Here is a 19,673-nt window from a genome sequence, read left to right as displayed (position 1 = left end):
GGAACACCCCCCTATCCACATTGATGGAACAGTAGTGGAGAGAGTAGCAAGTTTTAAGTTCCTCGGCATACACATCACAGACAAACTGAATTGGTCCACCCACACAGACAGCATCGTGAAGAAGGCGCAGCAGCGCCTCTTCAACCTCAGGAGGCTAAAAAAATTTGGCTTGTCACCAAAAGCACTCACAAACTTCTACAGATGCACAATCGAGAGCATCCTGGCGGGCTGTATCACCGCCTGGTACGGCAACTGCTCCGCCCATAACCGTAAGGCTCTCCAGAGGGTAGTGAGGTCTGCACAACGCATCACCGGGGGCAAACTACCTGCCCTCCAGGACACCTACACCACCCGATGTTACAGGAAGGCCATAAAGATCATCAAGGACATCAACCTCCCGAGCCACTGCCTGTTCACCCCGCTATCATCCAGAAGGCGAGGTCAGTACAGGTGCATCAAAGCTGGGACCGAGAGACTGAAAAACAGCTTCTATCTCAAGGCCATCAGACTGTTAAACAGCCACCACTAACATTGAGTGGCTGCTGCCAACACACTGACACTGACTCAACTCCAGCCACTTTAATAATGGGAATTGATGGGAAATTATGTAAATATATCACTAGCCACTTTAAACAATGCATACGTATATACTGTACTCTATATCATCGACTGCATCCTTATGTAATACATGTATCACTAGCCACTTTAACTATGCCACTTTGTTTACATACTCATCTCATATGTATATACTGTACTCGATACCATCTACTGTATCTTGCCTATGCTGCTCTGTACCATCACTCATTCATATATCCTTATGTACATATTCTTTATCCCCTTACACTGTGTATAAGACAGTAGTTTAGGAATTGTTAGTTAGATTACTTGTTGGTTATTACTGCATTGTCAGAACTAGAAGCACAAGCATTTCGCTACACTCGCATTAACATCTGCTAACCATGTGTATGTGACAAATAAATTTGATTTGATTTGATTTGAAGTCTAGACCCCCTTTACTCCACACATAGAGACGCGTACAAAGCTTTCCCTCACCCTCCATTTTGCAAATCTGACCATAATTCTATCCTCATGATTCCTGCTTAAAAGCAAAAATTAAAGCAGGAAGCACCAGTGACTCGGTCAATAAAAAATTTGTCAGATGAAACAGATGCTAAGCTACAGGACTGTTTTGCTTGCACAGACTGGAATATGTTCCGGGATTCTTTCGATGGCATTGAGGAGTACACCACATCAGTCACTGTCTTCATGAATAAGTGCATTGATGACATCGTCCCCACAGTGACTGTACGTACATACCCCAACCAGAAGCCATGGATTACAGGCAACATCCGCACTGAGCTAAAGGGTAGAGCTGCAGCTTTCAAGGAGCGGGACTCTAACCCGGAAGTTTATAAGAAATCCCGCTATGTCATCCGACAAACCATCAAACAGGCAAAGCGTCAATACAGGACTAAGGTTGAATCGTACTACACCGGCTCCGACTCTCGTCAGATGGGGCAGGGCTTGCAAACTATTACAGACTACAAAGTAAAGCACAGCCGAGAGCTGCCCAAAGAAAAAAGCCTACTAGACGAGCTAAATTAATTCTATACTCGCTTCGAGGCAAGTAATAGGGAAACATGCATGAGAGCATCAGCTGTTCCGGAAGACTGTGTCATCACGCTCCCCGCAGACAATGTGAGTAAGATCTTTAAACAGGTCAACATTCACAAGGCCGCAGGGCCAAACAAATGACCAAGACGTGTACTCCGAGCATGCGCTTACCAACTGGCAAGTGTCTTCCCTGACATTTTCAACCTGTCCCTGTCTGAGTCTGTAATACCAGCATGTTTCAAGCAGACCACCATAGTCTCTGTGCCCAAGAACACTATGGTAACCTGCCTAAATAACTACCGACCCGTAGCACTCACGTCTGTAGCCCTGAAGTGCTTTGAAAGGCTGGTCATGGCTCACATCAACACAATTATACCAGAAACCCTAAACACAATCCAATTTGCATACCGCCCCAACAGATCCACAGATGATGTGATCTTTATTGCACTCCACACTGCCCTTTCACACCTGGACAAAGGGAACACCTACAGTGTAGTGGCTTGAGTTACACTAATAACAAAGGAATATATCTCAATCTGGTAAATATAACTCATAAAGTTTGAAACAGACACCATTCTATGCATACTAAGTTTACTGTACAAGTTACAATACCATGGTTGGGGCCGTTTTATTCAGGGGATTCATTGGATATTCAATTGAGACATGGAGAATATTCTCATTGGAAATATTAGGCAATTCACTGATTTTAGAAATAGTGATTTATTATGGTGAGTGAACTGAATGGAGATGGGGCCTCATCCTTGTGTCACAAATCCAGTCAACCTGAATATGTTACGGTGTCACCCATCCCTTTTTAATCCCTTAACAAATCATGAAGTGAATGAGATTCACAGATTTGCAGTGAACCACTTCGGAAGTCCAGCATGCTTCCTCTCTTGCGTTGCAGTTAGACCCAAAATGTACATTGTTGAAAAAAAACACACGATTTTAGCTCTGCACATTTACTATCAATGTTTTAGTCAGAGACCTTATCGAAGAAGTGTCTTTCATTTTTCCCTATTCCTCTATCACACCAGTATTTACAGTTTCAGTAAAAATCAGTCAATTGAAACACATTCATTAGGCCCGAATCTATGGATTTCACATGACTGGGAATACAGGTAAGGGAGTGGATCAGAAAACCAGTCAGTATCTGGTGTGACGGCCATTTGCCTCATGCCGCACAACACATACCCTTCGCATAGAGTTGATCAGGTTGTTGATTGTGGCCTGTGGAATGTTGTCCCACTCCTCTTCAATGGCTGTGCGAAGTTTCTGGATATTGGCAGGAACACGCTGTCGTACATGTCGATCCAGAGCATGCAAAACATGATCATTTGGTGACATGTCTGGTAAGTAAGCAGGCCAAAGAAGAACTGAGACATTTTCAGCTTCCTGGAATTGCTTACAGATCCTTACGACAATGGGCCTCAGAATCTCGTCACGGTATCTCTGTGCTTTCAAATGGCAATTTATTAAATGAAATAGTGTGTTTGTTGTCTGTAGCTTGTGTCCCCCCCCTCAGACAATCCCGCATGTGAAGAAGCCAGATGTGGAGGTTCACACATGTGGTCTGCGGTTGTGAGGCCGGTTGGACATACTGCCAAATTCTCTAAAAAGACGTTGGAGGCGGCTTATGGTAGCAAAATTAACATTACATTTTCTGGCAAGAGCTCTGATAGACATTCCCGCTGTCATCATGCCAATTGCAAGCTCCCTCAAAACCTGAGATACCTGTGGCGTTGTGTTGTGTGACAAAACTGCACCTTTTGAAGTGGCCTTTTAGTGTCCCCAGCACAAGGTGCACCGGTGTAATGATCATGCTGTTTAATCAGCTTCATTATATGTCACACCTGTCTGGTAGATGGATTATCTTGCCATAAGAGAAATGCTCGCTAACAGTGATGTAAACAAATTTGTGCACAAAATTTGAGAGAAATAAACTTGTGTATATGAAAAATTTCAGGGTCCTTTATTCAGCTCATGAAACATGGGAACAACACTTCAGTGTAATATAAAAATGCAAATAAAGTCACTAGCAATATCATTTAAAGAATCACCATGAAGCACTTTTCAATGATAGTAGGCGGTTCCACCACCCCCAACAACCAAGGTACACAATGTCAAACCCTGCCATCCTGTGGCCTTTATGCCGGAGACAAACTCCTTCATGTTCCTATGCTAGTATATTTGTCTATTCTCCTTCCTGTGGCTTCATCAAGTCATAATGGCCAACTTCCAGAGTAATGTTCTCATCAACGCTCAAAACCACTTGGTTAAATTAATCAGGTCCATTCAGTACTGTATATTCACATGAAAGCTGTGACAATGAAAGGAAAGCTGACCTTTCATAGCCTTGGTGAACTGGCCCTACCGGTTTATCTACCCATGCCTCTAATAATCCTCCATACGTACACGCCAGGAGACAGTAACAGACACAAATACACAGGATAAGAATGCTACAGCTCATTAGGGCCTGAAAGTGCAAACTCATCCTAGCATTTGAAGGAAATCCGGGACTGAGTTGGGCCACAGACAATTGACGCAAACGACATAATGGAATGTGTGTTAACAAACATTTACTCAGAAATGATTCACAACCTTTCCAACACCCCCCAAATGTCAATTTAAAACTGCACGGATATAGTTTTGTCCACAACAACTTGTCCAAAATGGTTTTGATATATGACAGTTTCTCTTGTTTGCAATACACACGTATAATACTCATTTCACTACACGTCCCATTGTCATGCTTGATCGTAGTATATCCAGGCTGTAACAATGGAGAGATGGATAAGATCGTTTCAGTGATTTGTGTGTCATTCAGTGTCATTCAGGTCACAGATAATTACAATGATTATGATATTGCACTCATAATCATGACTCAGCCCCTCAAATAGTTGCATCATTTTATAAGTTTGCTAATTTCTGCTAGCAAGCTTTGAGTTGGTGGGAAACTTGTCCCATTTCCTCAATTGTGGTTAACAAACAAGTTAGATATTCAAAGATCAACTGTGAAGAGTGGACACACCTGTGTAGGCCAGAGAGCCCTTTATTCCTAATAGAAGGCTCTGGCGTGAGCTATTGCAGCAACATCGTAACATTTTTTTTAAACACATAGTTGTGTGGTACCTGTTTGTCACCAATAAGGATGGAATGTGCTCCAGTCACTTCTGTTTCCATCAAGTTTCTAACGCTCAGGCTTCTTAGAATGTCATTGTGTACTGTAGCGTGGAGGCCTAGCTGAACTCACTTCGAATGCCTGTCAGGAAATGTTCACTAGTAATAATAATAATAATAAGTGTCTAACGGTCTCCTGGGGAAAGAAACTTCAGTCTGTGGGAAAGCTCGTCTTTAAGCATAAACTGAAGAATAATCCACATACAGTGGCAAGAAAAAGTATGTGAACCCTTTGGAATTACCTGGATTTCTGCATAAATTGGTCATCAAATTTGATCTGATCTTCATCTAAGTCACAGCAATAGACAAACACAGTGTGCTTAAACTAATAATACACAAATTGTATTTTTCTTGTCTATATTGAATACCTAATTTAAACATTCACAGTGTAGGTTGGAAAAAGTAAGTGAACCCTAAGACTAATGACTTCTCCAAAAGCGAATTGGAGTCAGTAGTCAGCTATCCTGGAGTCGAATCAATGAGACGAGATTGGAGATTTGGTTAGAGCTGCCCTGCCCCATAAAAAAACTCACACAATTTCAGTTTGCTATTCACAGGAAGCATTGCCTGATGTGAACCATGCCTCGAACAAAAGAGTTCTCAGAACACAGAATATTAAGAATTGTTGCCTTGCATCATGCTAGAAAGGGTTACAAAAGTAAAAGTCAGTAAGACAAATTGTCTATAAATGGATACATTTCAGCACTGTTGTTACTCTCCCTAGGAGTGGCCGTCCTGCAAAGATGACTGCAAGAGCACAGCGCAGAGCTCAATGAGGTTAAGAAGAAGAATCCAAGAGTGTCAGCTAAAGACTTCCAAATCTCTGGAAGATGCTAACATCTCTGTTGATGAGTCTACCATACGTAAAACAAGAAAACAAAAATGGTGTTCATGGGAGGAAACCATGGAAGAAGCCATTGCTGCCCCAAAAAAAACATTGCTGCACGTCAGAAGTTCGCAAAAGAGTACATGGATGTTCCACAGCGCTACTGGCAAAATATTCTGTGGACAGATTAAATTAAAGTTGTGTTGTTTGGAAGGAACACACAACACTATGAGTCGAGCAAAAAAAGGCACAACACACCAACATCAAAACCTCATCTCAACTGGAGGGAGCATCATGGTTTGGGGCTGCTTTGCTGCCTCAAGGCCTGGACAGCTTGCTATCAGACGTAAAAATGAATTCCCAAGTTCATCAAGACATTTTACAAGAGAATGTAAGGCTATCTGTCCGCCAATTGAAGCTCAACAAAAGTTAGGTGATGCAACAGGATAACAACCCAAAAGACAGAAGAAGAAGTTCACACCAGACATCCAAAAAATATTGTGGAACTGAAACAGTTTTTTAAAGAGGAATGGTCCAAAATTCCTCCTGACCGTTGTGCAGGTCTCATCCGCAACATTTGGTTGAGATTGTTGCTGCCAAAGGTGGTCAACCTGTTATTAAATCCAAGGGTTCACATACTTTTCCAACCTGCACTGTGAATGTTTACACGGTTTGTTTAAAAAATACATGAAAAATTATAATAGTTTGTGTAAGCAGACTGTGTTAGTCTATTGTTGTGACTTAGATGAAGATGAAAATTTTATGACCAATTTATGCAGAAATCCAGGTAATTCTAAAGGGTTCACATACTTTTTCTTCCCACTATACACAGAAGGGTTCCGTACCAAACAGTGGCGGAACTAGAGTTTTATACATGGGGTGGCCACGGCTACTTCAGGTGGTCCATAGACCATGACAGAAAATGTGTGTGTAACACTAACCTGGCATCTAAGGAGCATGAATGAGCACTGCTTTGCTTTATCTTGGCCAGGTCGCAGTTATAAATGAGAACTTGTTCTCAACTGGCCTACCTGGTTAAATAAATGTGAAATAAAATACAAATATAAATATACATTTGAAATGAATGAATACTATCATTGCTGATTAGAGGTCGAAGTGATTCACTTACCCCGGAGTTCTTCAATGTGGCAGATAGTGTGGTCCAAAAGAGTTACTTCACTACAATTCTTTAACATAAGTATATAGTCAGTGTCTCAGAATCTAGGGTCCTGTGTGGCTCAGTCGGTAGAGCATGGCGCTTGCAACGCCAAGCGTCGTGGGTTCGATTCCCGCTGGGACCACCCATATGTAAAAAAGTAGTGGCCCCAGCCGACTTGTAAGTCGCTTTGGACAAAAGCGTCTGCTAAATGGGATATATATTATATTATTATATTTAATCTCGGAACTGCAGCTCTCTGTCTCTCTCTCTCTCTTTCTCTCTCTACTACTACTACTACTACTACTTTTTAGAATTGAAAGGATTGGAATCCTTGGACAGACCCGATGAGTTCATCTTTGTCGATGAAGCAGGCTTCAATCTAACAAAGAGGAGAAGGAGAGGCCGAAACATGATTGGACAGCGGGCCATTGTTGAAGTCCCTGGTCAACGAGGTGGCAATATCACAATCTGTGCTGATATCAGCAACCATGGTGTTCTACATCACTATGTTACACTAGGGCCATATAACACCCAGCACCTTCTAAGATGTATTGCCAATCTAAGAGATATTTTATTTGAGCAGCAGGTTCAAGAGCAGCAGGGTCAAGAGCTAAATGAGAATCCCATTCCCACCTATGTGATAGTGTGGGACAATGTCAGTTTCCACCGAGCTGCTCAGGTAAGGGAAGGGTTTAACATCAATGGGCAGTTTATGAACTTGCACCTCCCTCCACACTCGCCTTTCCTGAATCCGATTGAGGAGTTTTTCTCCTCTTGGAGATGGAAAGTGTATGATAGACACCCCTACACCAGAGTAACTCTGCTGCAAGCCATGGATTTAGCCTGTGGTGATATAGGTGAGGAATCATGTCAGGGCTGGATACGGCACACAAGAGGCTTCTTCAAAGACAAGAAGAAGCACATTGATCACATGTTTACTCCTTTGATTTTTGTCCCTTTTAGTATTGTATACTGTAGTACAGTGCATTGTAGGCTGTATACTGTACAATGGACAAATTGTATGCCCCTGAATATTGTGCTTTCCATTTATTAACAGTACTGACTGCTCAAAAGATGTTGACTGGTTGCAGGTTCATATCAACAAAGAACAAGAATTACAGTATCACAGAGACAAAGGACAAGTTTGTGAGATGCAGGGTACAGTACTGTAAAAATAAGGGTACAAGGAGGATGAAGAACAAAAAACAAAATTGCAAAGAGCAAAGCAGAGTAGTAATTTCTGATAAATTTTGAGCTACTATGATAGAACATGTTTTCGTTCATCAAAAGACAATGTCGGAAAAATATGAATATTTTTTAGATTAAAAATGTACTTCTCCCTGAGAATTGTATGTTTTGAACATTGTGTTTTCTATTTTTCGGTGTATTGTTTACTGACTACTTGAGAGTGTATATCATTTTTGATCACTTTGTTTATGATTTGAGAGCAGTGTTTGATTTTGAACACAGGTAAAACTGTTTTGAGGCGAATGTTTCATTTTGCAAGAGGAGTCAGAGGTTATGTAAATAGTGCTTGAAGATGAGGTTTTGTGTTTAATGTTTTCGGGAAATGGAGCAAGGTTTCAGAAATTGTGTTTTAGCGATTGAGAAAAACTGTAATCATGACCAGAGGGAACGCCTAAGTGCCAAATGATCATAGGTAGATTTAAAACAGCATAATTCTGTGTTGCTGGTGAGAACTGGCAAAATGTTTCACAAATTCATCCATGTTAAGGGAGCGTGCCCTCCTTGACTCAACACTGAGAATTCTGAGTTGACAACCTGTCATCAACCATTGTTGTACTAAGGTGGGTTTTTAATCCGTTTTAAAGCTGAGAAGCTTCTCTCGCAAGAAGCACTGCTGACTGGTGTAACAACAGAAATCTTACATAGTCGATAATAGCTAATGGAAGTCCTCTTTATAAGGTTCTGGAAACACAACAAGTCGATTAGACGGTCTGTCCCTTCCACTTTTCTCTCTCCTATCAAGAAGCCGCTTGTGGTTTGATGAACCTCATCAAACCAGGTCCTCTTGAGGTCCTCTAAATCTGTGCAAAGGCAAACAGAGGCTCCTCATTCAAGAATGTTGTGCTCTTTGGGTTGAGAGACTGGACCCCTTGCATTATCTCGCAACTCTTCTTGGGAAAAACGCCTCTGCAGCTCCGCTGTGAGACTGTCAAGCACCTGATAAAAGAAAGCTCTTTGGAAGCTCTCACCATCACTTTGGTCACTGTTTTTCTGTCCTACAGTACTCATCATCAATGAGTCATGAAATCTTCAGCTTGTTTTAGGCTGTCTTTTACACACGGCTGGTACACTTATTTTGCAGTGCTCTGCAATCTCTTCAAACTCTTTCCATAGTTCTCCATAGTAACCCTCACTTGCCCCACAAGATTATTTCTGTAGTCCAGACTATGTTTTTCAAGGCAATCAATTATCATTTTTGTGAGACCTGCTGCATCTAAGCTTTCAGCTGACTGAAAGTGTAAAAAGCTTTCGTGGATGGCCCCGTTGTAACAGTACCTCACAACTAAAGACATTTTGCTATTTTATCTTTACATCTTTGGATTCATCTGCAATTACACTAAAAACTTCACTTTCTTTTACTTATCTTATTATTTCACTTTGTACCATCTCAGCTAAGCCCTCAAGAACTTTGTTCTGGATTTGGTGGCTTGTGTACTTAGCATTTCCACATGCATTCATCCTTTTCTCCATGAGAGGGTCATGCTTTGCTATTTCTTCTAAGTTTGTCAAAAAAGACCCTTGTTGTGAGAGTCATCAGACTCTCGATGACCTCTCTGCGCTATATTTTGACTGGCAGTTAATAGGAGCACATCTGCAGTTGTTTTAATGTAAGTACAGTTTTCCTCCACTTTCTTTTTCCGGTCCTCATTTATGACATCTAACATTGATGAGTTGCTGTCAATAGCCCTTTTAGGCTGATTCCAAGCGTACATAGCATTGTACAAAAACCTGACTGTGTTGTGAAGGCAGATTCAGGTGTGTTGGGCAGAGAAAAATTCCTACAGGCGAAACAAGTCGAATCTTGATTTACAGAATATTCAAGCCATGAATTGTCCTTATACCAGGAGCTGTTTTCCTAGTCCCATGTTTTCAAACACGGCTGTACAGGACCCTCTTCTCTGGATCTTGAAATGTCTGAAATACACATTAAATAATGTCTCATATCTCTATGGAAATGTATAATTAAGGGATCCACAATATTAGGTACCAACAGCTGCTAACTAAAATGTGTCATTTAAAGTATAGGCCTGGCCTACCATTGGGTCCTTATGGAACAACATATCTGGTGTGTGATGCATTTGGGAGGGGGCTCGATGACATCTCCTGGCAGCTCTGGCTCACTGTCCTGCTCAGAGTCAGAGGTCTCTGTGTCATCCCTTGATACATCCATTACATTAAAATAACAAGAATCATTAGTGTATAATAGCAATCAAAATTACACAGCCATCAAAACAAGAACACACATGAATCAACAACCAACATTTTAAAGTGAGGCTTAATCTGACAAAATCATCTATTACAAGCTGAAGCTAAACTTAAATTCTGAACTGGGCATGTGACTGACTGTCTGGTAGATGCTCTGACCTGGTGGTGGTAGACTTGGTCCTTGTGAAGTCTGACCACACTGACTCTGACTAGCCTCAGTTAGGGAGCTGCTCTGGGGTCCGGTGGTGATTCAAAGGCCGGGGTGTAACGGCTTTCTTCTACCTCCTTCTCTGACGAAAAGGTGGAATAAGGATCGGACCAAAATGCAACGTGGTTCGTTCGATACATCTTTAATTATGACGAAACACGAACAATACAAAAACAACAAACGTTGAAAACCGAAACAGCCCTGACTGGTGCAACAAACACAGAGACAGGAACAATCACCCACAAACACACAGTGAAACCCAGGCTACCTAAATAGGGTTCCCAATCAGAGACAACGATAGTCACCTGACTCTGATTGAGAACCGCCTCAGGCAGCCATGGACTAATCTATACACCCCACACAACCCCAAGACGAAACACACTACAAATAAACCCATGTCACACCCTGGCCTGACTCAATAAATGAAGATAACATAATAAATATAGACCAGGGCGTGACAGAACCCCCCTAAGGTGCGGACTCCCGGACGCACATCAAAACTATAGGGAGGGTCCGGGTGGGCGCCTGTCCATGGCGGCGGCTCCGGGTCGGGACGTGGAACCCACTCTATGAATGTCTTAGTCCCCCCTCCTCGCGTCCTAGGATTGTCCACCCTCGCCGCCGACCATGGCCTAGTAGTCCTCACCCAGAACCCCACTGGACTGAGGGGCAGCTCGGGACAGAGGGGCAGCTCGGGACAGAAAGGCAGCTCGGGACAGAGAGGCAGCTCGGGACAGAGAGGCAGCTCGGGACAGAGAGGCAGCCCGGCACTGAGAGGAAGCCCGGCACTGAGAGGAAGCCCGGCACTGAGAGGAAGCCCGGCACTGAGAGGAAGCCCGGCACTGAGAGGAAGCCCGGCCAGGCAGTTGAATCCGGCAGATCCTGGCTGGCTGGCGGTTCTGGCAGATCCTGGCTGACTGGCGGATCTGGAAGAGTCTGGAAGTGTCTGGCTGACTGGCGGATCTGGAAGAGTCTGGCTGACTGGCGGATCTGGAAGAGTCTGGCTGACTGGCGGATCTGGAAGAGTCTGGCTGACTGGCGGATCTGGAAGAGTCTGGCTGACTGGCGGATCTGGAAGAGTCTGGCTGACTGGCGGATCTGGAAGAGTCTGGCTGACTGGCAGATCTGGAAGAGTCTGGCTGACTGGCAGATCTGGAAGAGTCTGGCTGACTGGCAGATCTGGAAGAGTCTGGCTGACTGGCAGATCCTGGCAGACTGACGGCTCTGGCTGCTTCATGCTGACTGACGGCTCTGGCTGCTCCATGCAGACTAACAGCTCTGGCAGCTCCTTGCAGACTGGCGCTCCTTGCAGACTGGCAGCTCCATGCAGACTGGCAGCTCCATGCAGACTGGCAGCTCCATGCAGACTGGAAGCTCCATGCAGACTGGCTGCTCTGGCTGCTCCAAGCAGACTGACAGCTCTGGCTGCTCCATGCAGACTGACAGCTCTGGCTGCTCCATGCAGACTGGCAGCTCCATGCAGACTGGCAGCTCTGGCTGCTCCATGCAGACTGGCAGCTCTGGCTGCTCCATGCAGACTGGCAGCTCTGGCTGCGCTAAACGGGCAGGAGACTCCGGCAACGCTGTAGAGGCGGAAGGCTCTGGCAGCGCTAAACAGGCGGGAGACTCCGGCAGCGCAGGAGAGGAGGAAGGCTCCAACAGCGCTGAACAGGCGGGAGGCTCCGGCAGCGCAGGAGAGGCGAGGCGCACTGTAGGCCTGATGCGTGGTGCTGGCACTGATGGTACTGGGCCGAGGACACGCACAGGAAGCCTGGTGCGGGGAGCTGCCACCGGAGGGCTGGTGTGTTGAGGTGGCACAGGATGGGCTAGACCGTGAAGGCGTACTGGAGATCTTGAGAGCAGTGTTGGTACAGGACGTGCAAGGCTAGGGATGAGCACAGGAGGCCTGGTGCGTGAGGCTGGCACCAACTTCACCAGCCGACTAACACGCACCTCAGGACGAGTATGGAGCGCTGACCCAGGTGCCATCAAATCCCTGACACGTTCCGTCGGGCGAATTCCATGCAAAAAGCACCAACACAGCAACTCCCTCATGTCTCTCTCCTCCAATTTCCCCATTAACTCCTTCACAGTCTCTGCTTCGCTCACCTCCAACACCGGTTCTGGTCCCTCCTTGGCTCCTCACGATAAACAGGGAGAGTGAGCTCAGGTCTGACTCCTGACTCTGCCACACTCTCCCTGAGCCCCCCCCCCCCAAGAAATTTCTGGGGCTGACTCTCGGGCTTCCATCCACGTCGCCGCGCTGCCTCCTCATACCAGCGCCTCTCAGCTCTCTCCGCCTCCAGTTCTTCTTTGGGGCGGCGATATTCTCCAGGCTGATTCCAGGGTCCTTTTCCGAACAATTTCTCCTCCCAATTCCAAAAGTCCTGTGATCGCTGTTGCTGCCTTTGTTGCTTCTCCTGTGGCTCCTGCCCGTTGACACGTTGCTTGGTCCGTTTGTGGTGGGTGATTCTGTAACGGCTTTCTTCTACCTCCTTCTCTGATGAAGAGGTGGAATAAGGATCGGACCAAAATGCAACGTGGTTTGTTCGATACATCTTTAATTATGACGAAACACGAACAATACAAAAACAACAAACGTCGAAATCCGAAACAGCCCTGACTGGTGCAACAAACACAGAGACAGGAACAATCACCCACAAACACACAGTGAAACCCAGGCTACCTAAATAGGGTTCCCAATCAGAGACAACGATAATCACCTGACTCTGATTGAGAACCGCCTCAGGCAGCCATGGACTAATCTATACACCCCACACAACCCCAAGACGAAACACACTACAAATAAACCCATGTCACACCCTGGCCTGACTCAATAAATGAAGATAACATAATAAATATAGACCAGGGCGTGACACGGGGTCTGTTTGCACCTGAATCAGGGGACCTGATCTCCCTATTTGTGCTTCTCTAAAAGTAAGTCTATCTCTCCTTTCTTTTCGTGTTTAATTGACCCGATGCAAAAATAAAAGACAGTCTATGGTTACATCTAAGCATCCAATTACCCACATTTTAGTCCAATCTCAATTACAAATCCCTATTATCATAACTGTACCTTAAAATCAACTACCAGCCTGAGTTACTAGTTAGATCATGGCTAGCCCTACTCTGCAGTAAGTAACTTAGCTAGCTATAATTTCTTACACCTTTACGATAGCCTATTTTCTATCTGCAAATTGTGGTAATATTTTGAGTGACATTGATAATTGATAATAACAAGTGTTTGTTTTGAGTTCAAGCATGAAAATCTAACTGAGTTAATGGATTTCAAATTGCTGAACACTGACAGCTGTAGCCTACTAGTGTAGGAGAAAATGCATGACTATGGGTGATTTTCCAGTATCTAGACTGCTCCCCTAGAAATAGTGACCAGAATCAACATAGGGTTAAATCAGAATAAAAGCTGAGGCCAGGTGAATGAACAGAGCTGGATCAACATGGAGTTAATCACTAGACATGTAAAAACAGAACGTAAGCAGAAAACGTATGCCTGTGCTGTTATAGGCCTGAGGGAGGTCATTGCCTGGTCCTGTGACTGGCTTTATGGCAAGTAGTTGTATTGTATATGTATGTCTGTGCAATTACATGCTTGACAAAAACTGTTGGCCTTGCAGAAGGAATACAAGGTGCATTGTCTTCTACCTCAACATTCTCAAAAATGAAACTAGACAAATCCACCACATCTCCTAGCTTGCGAGATTGTGCCCTCGTTAAAACACAAGCAGGAAAAACATGGGGAAACGCTTGAACCAATTTATCATCTGTAGTTTTGATTTCTGGGTTGTCAACTACCTCTGACACAGGAGCGACGTTACCACCCGCGATATCGTTCCCTAGTAGCAATGTGACTCCTTTTACTGGCAGTGTAGACTCTACACCAACACGGAAACGTCCTTATACAAAGACTGACACTAAGTGGACCCAGTGAAATGGTACAGATACGGTTTTTGTCTCTATACCCTGTAATATGACATGCGAGTCACAATACGTTTCAGGAGACCAGGGTAAAGAATCAGTAACGATTACTGACTGCACCGCCCCGGTGTCTCGTAAGATTTGTATGGGCTTTTGATCCGCTTGTTCTCTCCAGTTTAGGAAACACAACCGGCAGAGATAAACAGAGCATAGATAGGATCCGGTTTCCCAAATGCTGAATCATTAACTCGGTCCAAAGGACGAGCCAAAGACTGGACAAAAACCAAGCTTTTTAATTTTGGGGATGGTGACTGTTTCGGTTCATTTTTCAAAACAGGGCAGTCTGCAATCACGTGGACCTTTTGGTGACAGTAAAAACATTCACGGATATCGTGGAAAGGCTTAGAGTCGTTGGATGAAAAGCGACCCGAACGAGGCACTGATGACGTAAGACAGTCTTGTGTGTCAAAGCGTTCTCATCTGCCAACACTGCTGCCTGGGCCAATGTCGCCACTTTCTGTTCATTTAAATGAACTACAATTCTATCAGGGAGGTTGGTTTTAAAATCCTCCATCAACATCAGCTCCCGAATATCAGCTGTAATGAGAATAGTTATTGCTGGTACTAAAAGGTTTTGTTTATAAATTTACATTTTAATAGGGATGATGTGTGCTAAATTATGAAGTTTGACTTTGAGTTACAGTAAGCACTAAGGACTGTTATTCTGAATTTGAGTTGGAGAATTTACTAAATGTTTTAGTTATGAAATAGCAGAAGTGTTGCTTTTGAATGGTGAGGGTTAGGGGCACTGTTTAAATGATTTGGCCTGGGGAAGCTCTGGAAACCTTATCTCGAAGTTTCCTTCGACAGGGAGTTTGTTAGAACATACTGGATGATAGCTTGGGTTAACATAAAGGTTGTTTTTTGTTTGTTTTGTTTTATTATTTCATTAGAATTGTAATGTTAAATTGTATTGACAGAGATGGCTGGATGATATATAATTAATTGCATATAAGGTTTATAGTCTGTGTTTTGCGATAACACCCAATGATGGAGACGGCATGGAGACCAGCATAACATGGGGATAGAACGTAACGGATGGACGTTTTCTCCCCCCAGTTTAAGTTACATTAAGAGTAGTGGGAAGTTATTAAACATGTATTTATTTTTACATTTATTTCTCTTTTCTTGTTAAGTCAATATGTTTTTAGGTTTTGTGGAAAGTAGGTACTGAGGTATATTGACTAAATTGATTTGAGAATGTTTTAGTATATGTATAACTGTGGAAGTACATTAGGAGTAGTGACTAGTGTGTTATGGATTAGATGGAACGTGTCTGCATTGGGGATCTGGGGAGGGGCTCATATATTAAGGGTGTGGTGGTAGAGGGATGTTCTTTCCAGAGACTATATATTTTGTTACAGGAGACAGCTCATAGGAGGGAGGACAGCAGGCTGTGTAAAATATAGGGAAAATAAGTCAATTGAACATTACACATACCTAGATTATGCTGCGAGTAAAAGAAATAGTGGTGGTATTTTAGACATGGTAATTGTTTAAGAGACTTGTGACTTAAGAGTTTTGTTAGGTTGCATATTGTTAAGGGATTTTTTTATCAATAATGACTAATTATGTATACATTTCAATCAGGACTGACTAATCAGAATACTATTTTGTTACTGTATAGATGTATGAATTTTCTTTTAATCCTAATACTGAATATAATGTGTGTAATTATAATCAAGAATTAGAACAATGACTGTCTGTTCCTTGGTAGAAACGAATGAACTTATCGTCAGACTGGTTAGAATGCTTATCTACACAGGGAGGCTTTGGCCTGGTCATAAATTATCTATACTGTGGGGGTCGATATAGGAAGGCTTGAGAACTATACTGCCATTGTACCGGAGTGGAGGAGGGACGGGACAGTTTGAAACCTAATGACGTAATTTTCAGTTAATAACCTGTTGTAAATTGTATCATGTTCAGTACTCTCGAGAATAAACGCTAGTGCTTGATTTTGAGACTGGTCTCCGCCCATTTTATGCAAATAAGTTTCTTACAAATCCTTAAAATGGGCTGAGTGTATTAATTGAATTGGGTAGTTTCAACTGTTCTGCCTTATTATTATTCGACCATGCTGGTCATTTATGAACATTTGAACATCTTGGCCATGTTCTGTTGTAATCTCCACCCGGCACAGCCAGAAGAGGACTGGCCACCCCACATATGCTCTCTCTAATTATCTCTTTCTTTCTCTCTCTCGGGGGACCTGAGCCCGAGGACCATGCCCCAGGACTTCCTGACATGATGACTCCTTGCTGTCCCAGTCCACCTGAACGTGCTGCTGCTCCAGTTTAAACTGTTCTGCCTTATTATTATTCGACCATGCTGGTCATTTATGAACATTTGAACATCTTGGCCATGTTCTGTTATAATCTCCACCCGGCACAGCCAGAAGAGGACTGGCCACCCCACATAGCCTGGTTCCTCTCTAGGTTTCTTCCTAGGTTTTGGCCTTTCTAGGGAGTTTTTCCTAGCCACCGTGCTTCTACACCTGCATTGCTTGCTGTTTGGGGTTTTAGGCTGGGTTTCTGTACAGCACTTTGAGATATCAGCTGATGTATGAAGGGCTATATAAATACATTTGTTTTGATTTGGGTAATAAACATATAGGAATTTAATTCCTCTAACAATTGGTCCTTCGAGACGGATCTAAATAACTGTCTTTGCCATCTGAAGGTCGTACGCCGAAAATCATGCACGGGCGGGTCTAGTCCCATTATTTTAAGACCTGGCCTCTGAATTGAGGTTAAAGAACAGGCCGGTATACACCCCAGACTGACAGGGACGGTGACTGGATCCAACGAACATTGCTTTTCCCAGTCGGCGACAAGGTCAGTAGCCTATATTCTCGTTTCTGGGGGGAATGATTTAAGTTTATCTTTGATTTGATGTTCTAAAAGGTTTTGAATTTATCAAGAATAGGAGCTTTGCTATTCCAAACAGATCCAATGGGTTGTGTATGACAGATATACACTGGGTTTTGTATGTACACTGGCGGGTTCGAGACAACCTGGTGTTAAGTGCACACCATAAATAAACGAGCTTGATAGATCCGGGTGCCTTGGAGGCCAGAGGGGTTTTAAGATGGGACAGGCAGTCCAAATGAGGAGGAGAGGGAAGCCAAAATCTAGGAATGGGATAAAAGCCAAATCTATAGACAAGAGGTTCCAGGGGAGAATTTTAGTCAGACGTGGAGGAGTAAGTACGAATTTGATGAACGTTTAAATAAAGAAAAACTGGAATCAATGATTAAACAAATATGTAGGGGAAGTTGTTACCTGCAATAGGACAGAGAATGTTGTTTCAATAAGGTAAAGTGGGCCAGGGCTGACATCTGGTGGTTGTGTGGAGGAATGATATTATGGGAAGAAAAAAATAAGAAAATAACCTACAGGTTGGACAGGCCCATGCGCTTTCGGTCATATGGGAATGCCTTTCACACTCATTCAACACCATGACATGAAGTTGGCCAAACGGGAGAAAAGAAGTACTCCATCTGGGTCTTTTGACGAGAGAGTATATATAGATAACATTGGGGTTCTACGGGGGATACCAGATGAGTTCAGAGCAAGAAATCAGATCTTAGCAGGATTAGAGTTAAGTATTTTCTAGTGGTCCACTCTCAAATAAGAATGTGAACTGGATCAATTATATTTAGGATAATCCACAGCGATTTGTCAATTATGCCAGAGATGTAATGAATGACTTGGCAGAATATAATTAATCTTGGATGTTTGTTGGCTGGAAAGGGCGAGAGTAGGTGGAGGTGGTTTATTCCACATGACACAGCTCCTGACTAATCAGTGACCAAAGCCTTAGCTGGTTTGACCACCCTGGCTCACGAGTTGGCAGAACACTCTGGGGTGGATACTTCTCTGACTAATTGGTTTGATAGTATGTTTGGAAAATTGGAAAAATGTTATGATCACTGTGTTATGGGCTACCTTCACCTGTGTGACTGTTTTAGTTTTGTGTGACTGTTTTAGTTTTGTGTGGCTATTGTCTAATTCCCTGTGTATGAGGTCTCATTTCCAGGACTCTGGAGAAATCAATGAGAAAACAGATGGTGCGATACGGACTGATTCCAAGATCTGACCAGTGGAATGATGAATACATGTCTCAAACCTAAATAGATGAATGAATCCAGATTCTTCATATGCAAGGATCTTAGGTCTTGATTAGACCATTTTGATATTTAGAGATGTTAGGTTGTATCTTGTTTCGATGAAGATTGTAACGAAAATCCTGATAAGAAGAGTTATGATTCTGATGTAGGCCTAAAAACAGTCAGGGTGAATGCAAGTATTGGTTTATGTTAGAAGGTATTTTGATAACAAGAAATATTTCTAATAAAAATAGATGTATGCTTTTTAATATTTTAATACAACTGGGTGTGATTGGATGTATAATATTTAATCATTGGGTGGATATGTTAAGGTATTTTTTATCAAAATGACTAATTATGTATACATTTCAATCAGGACTGACTAATCAGAATACTATTATGTTACTGTATAGATGTATGAATTTTCTTTTAATCCTAGTACTGACTATAATGTGTGTAATTATAATCAAGAATTAGAACAATGACTGTCTGTTCCTTGGTAGAAACGAATGAACTTATCGTCAGACTGGCTAGAATGCTTATCTACACAGGGAGGCTTTGGCCTGGTCATAAATTATCTAAACGTGGGGGTCGATATAGGAAGGCTTGAGAACTATACTGCCATTGTACCGGAGTGGAGGAGGGACGGGACAGTTTGAAACCTAATGACGTAATTTTCAGTTTATAACCTGTTGTAAATTGTATCATGTTCGGTACTCTCGAGAATAAACGCTAGTGCTTGATTTTGAAACTGGTCTCCGCCCATTTTATGCAAATAAGTTAATCACAAATCCTTAGAAATGGGCTGAGTGTATTAATTGAATTAGTTATTAAACATATAGGAATTTAATTCCTCTAACAGATATTCTTCCAACTCATTGATATTGTTCCCAATTTCTAACAGCCGGTGAACACTTGACAGATTACAGGCAGTAGTTATTCTTACGGCAGTTGCTGTAGGGATCGTAATTAAATAGGGCTATAGATATGTGTAAATGTATCTGTAGCAGGAGGCTACATAGTTGTTCCGTGGAATTGCTTGGCTTGGTTACTTTTTGTAATAAAGTCTATTTGAATTCACAAACTCCGGTATCTGAGAAATATTTGATTCAATATTTCCACACTA

Source organism: Oncorhynchus masou, chromosome 15 (genome assembly GCF_036934945.1).
Source record: "Oncorhynchus masou masou isolate Uvic2021 chromosome 15, UVic_Omas_1.1, whole genome shotgun sequence".
Lineage (NCBI taxonomy): Eukaryota > Metazoa > Chordata > Actinopteri > Salmoniformes > Salmonidae > Oncorhynchus > Oncorhynchus masou.
This window is presented reverse-complemented; position numbering follows the sequence as displayed.